Source organism: Aedes albopictus, chromosome 1 (assembly GCF_035046485.1).
Source record: "Aedes albopictus strain Foshan chromosome 1, AalbF5, whole genome shotgun sequence".
NCBI classification, from domain to species: Eukaryota; Metazoa; Arthropoda; class Insecta; order Diptera; family Culicidae; genus Aedes; species Aedes albopictus.
The window spans coordinates 7,278,762-7,286,580 of record NC_085136.1 but is presented as its reverse complement, the minus strand read 5'-3'; the positions used below and the strand labels follow the sequence as shown (position 1 = coordinate 7,286,580).

The 7,819-nt window shown below is 43.4% G+C and overlaps 1 long non-coding RNA gene across 1 annotated transcript; it reads left to right on the top strand.

Moving 5' to 3' along the window:
- Nucleotides 1–4,000: 4,000 nt before the first annotated feature.
- On the top strand, nucleotides 4,001–4,990 carry LOC109419731 (uncharacterized). The gene is made up of 3 exons (XR_009998714.1): nucleotides 4,001–4,201; nucleotides 4,266–4,421; nucleotides 4,482–4,990. It is a non-coding gene; the product is annotated as an uncharacterized LOC109419731 (long non-coding RNA).
- The last annotated feature ends 2,829 nt before the right edge of the window (nucleotides 4,991–7,819 follow it).

The window sequence follows — 7,819 nt, the reverse complement described above, 5'->3', positions numbered from 1 at the left end:
CTAGACGAGATTCCCTAGAATCTCTAGACGAGATTCCCTAGAATCTCTAGACGAGATTCCCTAGAATCTCTAGACGAGATTCCCTAGAATCTCTAGACGAGATTCCCTAGAATCTCTAGACGAGATTCCCTAGAATCTCTAGACGAGATTCCCTAGAATCTCTAGACGAGATTCCCTAGAATCTCTAGACGAGATTCCCTAGAATCTCTAGACGAGATTCCCTAGAATCTCTAGACGAGATTCCCTAGAATCTCTAGACGAGATTCCCTAGAATCTCTAGACGAGATTCCCTAGAATCTCTAGACGAGATTCCCTAGAATCTCTAGACGAGATTCCCTAGAATCTCTAGACGAGATTCCCTAGAATCTCTAGACGAGATTCCCTAGAATCTCTAGACGAGATTCCCTAGAATCTCTAGACGAGATTCCCTAGAATCTCTGGACGAGATTCCCTAGAATCTCTAGACGAGATGCCCTAGAATCTCTAGACGAGATTCCCTAGAATCTCTAGACGAGATTCCCTAGAATCTCTAGACGAGATTCCCTAGAATCTCTTGACGAGATTTCCTAGAATCTCTAGACGAGATTCCCTAGAATCTCTAGACGAGATTCCCTAGAATCTCTAGACGAGATTCCCTAGAATCTCTAGACGAGATTCCCTAGAATCTCTAGACGAGATTCCCTAGAATCTCTAGACGAGATTCCCTAGAATCTCTAGACGAGATTCCCTAGAATCTCTAGATGAGATTCCCTAGAATCTCCAGACGAGAGTCTGAAGAATCTCTAGACGAGATTCTTTAGAATCTTTTCGTAGAATCTCTAGACAAGATTCCCTAGAATCTCTAGACGGGATTCCCTAGAATCTCTAGACGAGATTCCCTAGAATCTCTAGACGAGATTCCCTCGAATCTCTAGACGAGATGCTCTAGAATCTCTAGACGAGATTCCCTGGAATCTCTAGACGAGATTCTGTAGAATCTCTTGATTCCCTAGAATCTCTAGACGAGATTCCCTAGAATCTCTAGACGAGATTCCCTAGAATCTCTAGACGAGATTCCCTAGAATCTCTAGACGAGATTCCCTAGAATCTCTAGACGAGATTCCCTAGAATCTCTAGACGAGATTCCCTAGAATCTCTAGACGAGATTCCCTAGAATCTCTAGACGAGATTCCCTAGAATCTCTAGACGAGATTCCCTAGAATCTCTAGACGAGATTCCCTAGAATCTCTAGACGAGATTCCCTAGAATCTCTAGACGAGATTCCCTAGAATCTCTAGACGAGATTCCCTCGAATCTCTAGACGAGATGCTCTAGAATCTCTAGACGAGATTCCCTGGAATCTCTAGACGAGATTCTGTAGAATCTCTTGACCAGATTCTGTAGAATCTCTAGACGAGATTCCCTAGAATCTCTAGACGAAATTCCCTAGAATCTCTAGACGAGATTCCCTAGAATCTCTAGAATCTCTAGACGAGATTCCCTAGAATCTCTAGAATCTCTAGACGAGATTCCCTAGAATCTCTAGACGAGATTCCCTAGAATCTCTAAACGAGATTCCCTAGAATCTCTAGACGAGATTCCCTAGAATCTCTAGACGAGATTCCCTAGAATCTCTAGACGAGATTCCCTAGAATCTCTAGACGAGATTCCCTAGAATCTCTAGAGGAGATTCCCTAGAATCTCCAGACGAGATTCCCTAGAATCTCTACACGAGATTCCCTAGAATCTCTAGACGAGATTCCTTAGAATCTCTAGACGAGCTTTCCAAGAATCTCTAGACGAGATTCCCTAGAATCTCTAGACGAGAATCCCTAGAATCTCTAGACGAGATTCCCTAGAATCTCTAGACGAGATTCCCTAGAATCTCTAGACGAGATTCCCTAGAATCTCTAGACGAGATTCCCTAGAATCTCTAGAATCTCTAGACGAGATTCCCTAGAATCTCTAGAATCTCTAGACGAGATTCCCTAGAATCTCTAGAATCTCTAGACGAGATTCCCTAGAATCTCTAGACGAGATTCCCTAGAATCTCTAGACGAGATTCCCTAGAATCTCTAGACGAGATTCCCTAGAATCTCTAGACGAGATTCCCTAGAATCTCTAGACGAGATTCCCTAGAATCTCTAGAGGAGATTCCCTAGAATCTCCAGACGAGATTCCCTAGAATCTCTACACGAGATTCCCTAGAATCTCTAGACGAGATTCCTTAGAATCTCTAGACGAGCTTTCCAAGAATCTCTAGACGAGATTCCCTAGAATCTCTAGACGAGAATCCCTAGAATCTCTAGATGAGATTCCCTAGAATCTCTAGACGAGATTCCCTAGAATCTCTAGACGAGATTCTTTAGAATCTTTTCGTAGAATCTCTAGACAAGATTCTGTCGAATCTCTAGACGAGATTCCGTCGAATTCCTAGACAATATTCCATCGAATCTCTAGATGAGATATCGTCGATTTTCTAGACGAGTTCCTGTCGAATATCTAGACGATATTCCATCGAATCTCCAGACGCGATTCCATCGATTTTCTAGACAAGATTCCGTCGAATCTCTGGACGAGATTCCGTGGAATCTCTAGAAGAGATTCCTTCGAATATCTAGACAAGGTTCCGTCGAATCTCTAGACGAGTTCCATCAAATCTCCAGAGAGATTCCGTCGAATATCTAGACGAGATTCCGTCAAATATCTAGACAAGATTCTGACGAATCTCTAGTCAAGATTCTGACGAATCTCTAGACAAGATTCCCTAGAATCTCTAGACGAGATTCCCTAGAATCTCTAGATGAGATTCAGACGAATCTCTAGATGAGAATCTGACAAATCTCTAGATGAGATTCTGACGAATCTCTAAACGAGATTCTGTAGAATCTCAAGACGAGATTCCGTCGAATATCTAGACGAGATTCCGTCGAATCTCTAGACGAGATTTCGTCGAATCTCTAGACGAAATTCCGTCGAATCTCTAGACGAGATTTTGTCGAATCTCTAGACTAGTTTCATCAAATCTTCAGACGAGATTCCGTCGAAACCCTGGACGAAATTCAGTAGAATCTCTAGTCGAGATTCCGTTGAATCTATAGACGAGATTCCTTCAAATATTTAGACGAGATTCCATCGAATCTCTAGACAAGATTCTTCTAATTTTTCTTAGTCTTTTGAATGCGATGGGTAGAGCCAAAAGAAAAATAATGGCACTCGTGTAACTTTCAAGTTGTCATTGTCAATATTTCTTTTGCAATTTACTTCCGTCATTTATCTTGTCTAACTTCACGCCTGAACTCCATGGCAACCGGTCAACCATGCGACGAAGAGTTACGACTTTTCAATTCACCTGACAGCTTTCTCTCTCTTTAATGTATGCAAACACGAGCCATTTAATCAACCGATCCCCCATCTCTCGTCACAGCCTACTGCGTTCAGCTATGGCAAACAGACTAGGTCACTTGACATATTTTCCCCATTACTGGGACAAATCCCCAAAGGGATAATCGATACTCATCCCCGTCCTGTAGTTCTGGTCCCAGTTTCTATTCCGATAGTGCGGCGAGGCTGTCTACTTCTACAGAATGTTTTGAGTCGTTATCTCTCGTAACATATCAACTGACGGCCGCCGCGTCAAGAAGGTACAGCCTCCCACTTCGCCGTATTTTTATCCCTTGTTCGTTTTCGATCCTTCTTTAGAGCTCGACGTGATGAATGAAAACAAAAACAAGTCATCTTCTCGTCTTGTGTTCTCAGCTTCCTACGAGAGAGAGTGGAAATTGAAAAACAAACCGCGCAGCACCCCCGTCAGCAGCGCACGGCCAACTTGGATTGCCGCTGGCTACGGTATGCTACACCCCCACAACAACAAGAGTCTTAAGAAAGATGAGAGTTTTTCAGCGGTGCTTCGTTTTGCACGGTGGCGGCGACGGCGGCGCCAGCAGTCGACCACTTAACCCAGTAGGCCTCGCGCGCGGTGAGCACGTACACTCAGAAACAAAAGAATCATCTAACAGTTTTAAAATTAAACATTTTTTGTTTTAGTGCAATTTAAACTATGATTCGATTAGCAGTTATACTAGCGACGTGTAATGTTTTATACTAATCAAGAATTTCGAAAAGATAATTTTGTCGCAGTTTAAGTTCGGAGACAATGATGTCGCCTTTGTGTTTATCGATTTCAACTTCAGTTTGTTCAAAAACGAGATTTCATCAAGAGGTAAGAATGTGAGAGCAATCAAAACCGTAGTATCTACTTAGTTCTTGTGACTTCCCGTTTACAGACTACCATAAATTGTGCGCCAAGTGCACTGCTACACCCGGAGCTGGAAAAATGATTGGCGTTTACAACCGTTTACAGATGGAGACGAAAGGAGTGGACAACCTGACGAACCTGATGCGGAATATCCCGAACCATCATAGCCATCAGGATTCGGAACGTAAGATTTTTAACATATCGCTTAGACTTTATTGGAATAAGCCTTTGGATTTAATTACAGGCTCACATATGCCACTCACAAACATCGGATAAACCCTTATGTGAGAACTTCCGTACATCTGGATGAAACTTGCTAGCAGCTGCTGATTGCTGTGCGTGGTTCTTTACATGATGAAGTTCCCCAGAGCTCTTTGGTCCTAATTAACATTCTGCTTTTGTGGTTCCGCTGTACACTTCAACAGGTTTCGTCGACAAAGAGGAACGCAGGAGCCCGAGAAAATTAGTAAGAATTTATTATATAATTTCCGACAAATAAAGTTACGGCACTAATGCGTTTTAAATTTGTTTTTGTTTTGCTCGCAAAATAAACAAAAGCTGAAAAAATACAATCATTTCTAACTAAATCCCAACTAAACCAACTTAAATAAACTCACGTTATACTAGCATTCTGATAAATCAAAGTTATACTAGACGCGTATAAGTTGTATATATACGGAGCCTGGGGTCAACCAGGCGAAATGGAAATAGTGTGGGATTTATACTATTTAGTTTAGATTTTTCTCTGAGTGTACCTAGCTACCGGGCCAGCGACACCGACGGCAGCGACGAGAAGCACAAGCACGTTAGGACTTTGCTGTTGTGTGCTGGGGAAAATAGAAAGCAAAGAGCTTATCATAAATTAAAAATTGTTTCAGATTGGCAGTGTCGCGCGAGCTGCATCCACCACGGAAGCATGCTTTGGGCAACAGAGGTGGAACTAGGAGAAAGGGGTCATCCCTCTGTTTGTTAAAAAAAAAAAAAGCTTTGACGAGTTTTTGCCCCTGTACTTTGTTCTTTGATCATCATCACTGATTATCAATTATAAGATCGTACGATCGTACAATTCTACGATCGCCAAGTGTTATCCAAGACAAGGTGAATTCAAAAGAACAACGTGAGCATTGGTAATCATTATTTAAGTACGAAAACAAAATAACTTAAGTGCACATTGTTCATTAAGGGCTCCTTAAACCTCCCATGATACCCCCTGAAACCTGCTTCAACGCCTTTGAGAGCCTCTGAAACTTAACACTCCCTGAGACACGTTCATACCCCCTAAGGCCTCCTGAAACGCTTCCGAGACCTCAAGGTACCCCTCTGAAACGCCCCTGAAATCCCATGAGCAGGGATGACATGCTCCTCAGTGTGAGTGCAAGTGTGTGCGGTTTCAATATGAAAATGAGCTGAACTGTGCACATTTTCAGAGCGGAATGTCATTCTTGCCCATGAGAACCCCTGAAAACCCCTAAGACCTCTAGGTACCTCCTGAAACCCCTATGGACTCACTGAAACACCCATAAAACACCTGAAACGCCCTGAGGCCATCCGAATCTCCCCTGGAATCCCCTGAGAAACCTTAAAGCGCCTTTAAGGCTTCCTGGAATCCTTCTGACACTCCTTTGTTATTTCTTTTTATTCGTGAGTATTAACTTAATTGTAAACTTTCACACAAAAAAGTCCTTGAGCACCCCTGAGTCCTCCTGATACCCTTCGAAACCCCCTTGGGCCAATTGAAACCCCCTTGGACCCATTGGAACTCACCTAGATCATTCTGAAACCCTCTGGGATCCCCTGATAACCCCTGCCTGAATCTACCCCTGAGATCCCCTGAAACGCTTCTCAGACTCCCTGAGACCCCAAAAGCACTCCCCAAAACCCACTTAGACTCACTAAAGTGCACCTGAGGCTTCCTGGAACCCTCTTTAGATTCCTTGAAACGCTACTTGGCCTCTCTTGGGCACCCTGAGACCCTCGTAGATCCCCTGAGATCACCTGGAACGTTACCCCCAAAGGCTCTGGGACCCTAGAACACCTATTTTTATTTTGTTTTATTTGTGAATTTTAACTACGGCACGTTCTTCACAACACTGAGATCCTCTGAGACCTCCAGATACAATCAAAAACCCCCTGAGGCCCTTTAAAATGCCCTGAGTCTCCTCGAGAACTCAGGAACCTCCTAGAAACCCCTGCGACCATTTGGTACCCCTTTAAACTGCTTTGGGACCCCCTTTGAAATGCTCCAGGTACCCCCTGAAAACCCCGAAACCCCCTGAGACCCCTTGAAACGCTGCTGAGACTCCCATAAGCGATAGCCGGCCATCTGCTCGAATGCCATTTGGCCGAAAGTCGTTTAGCCGTACGGCATTTGGCCGAATGCCATCTGGCCGAATGGGTCGTTTGGCCGATTGTCGTTCCGGCGAATTATGAACAAAAGAATTAAGAGGCACAACAAACTCTACGTACAATTCTGGCTGCCAATTTGAACGTCAGAAATGTTTCCTTCTTTTAGTAGTAAATCATTCTTTCTAGTTCAACCATCAGGGGATTAGTAGGCGTTGAGGCTGTGAATATTTTTGTCAGATTTTTCCTTCTTTAAGTCATATGCAATCCTGTGGAGCTATACTGAACAAAAAAACAGTGGCATGATCACTTGGGGTTCGTCACTTCCTTTTTGGCCAAACGGCATTCGACCAAATAACATTCGGCCAAATGACCCAGAACACCTGAAGGCCCACTAAGACCCCCTCGAGCCCCTGAGACCCTCTAAGGTGTCTCTCAAACTCTCTTGAACGCTCCCGAGACCTTCGGATATCCATAAAAAACCCCTGGGACCCCCTTGAAACGCTTCTTAAATCTCCGGGTACTACTGAAAACGCCGGAAACTCCAATATGGTGGCTGACTTGTTGTTGAAAATCCATGGAAACACATGCAGTATGGGTATTTTTAGAACACCAAACTTAAGGACAAACGTCATGAAATCCCGCTTCAGCAATGCATCAGAACTTCAGACGCACAAATTTTGAGAAACAAGCTTCAAACAACAGTGCATTCTATGATTCTGTTCTTGCTCACTTGCAGTAATGAGCTTAAAATAAGAAGATCAGGTGCGCTGCTTTTGTTTACGAAGAGATTTATGCGCTTGAAAGCGTGAGTAGGTGCCAAAGTCGGCCATTGTGGCGGCCATTTTGAAATCCTAACAAGTCTGTCCTTAAAGTTATCTCATCAAACGTCTGGCGAATAGAAATTATGCTACACAGGTATTGAAGCCAACCCAGCTCGACATCATCAGCATCAGTGGACTTTGGATAACGTGACTTTAGTCAGCTCGTGAAGATACACAATGTATTCACTGAGTGATTGGCTGCTTCTCACTTTTTACTTCTCACTGCAGCACACTCCGCGCTCTTCTTTTTTCATTGATCATTCCTCGCTGCCTACTTTTCATTCCTGACTCTTCTGTGCTCACGTTTCACTTCTAACTTATTCACACTCCTCCATACTGATTATTTACACACTCTTGCATACTTCTCATTCATTCCTCACATTTCACAACTCTTTCTTCATCCCTCACTTGTCAC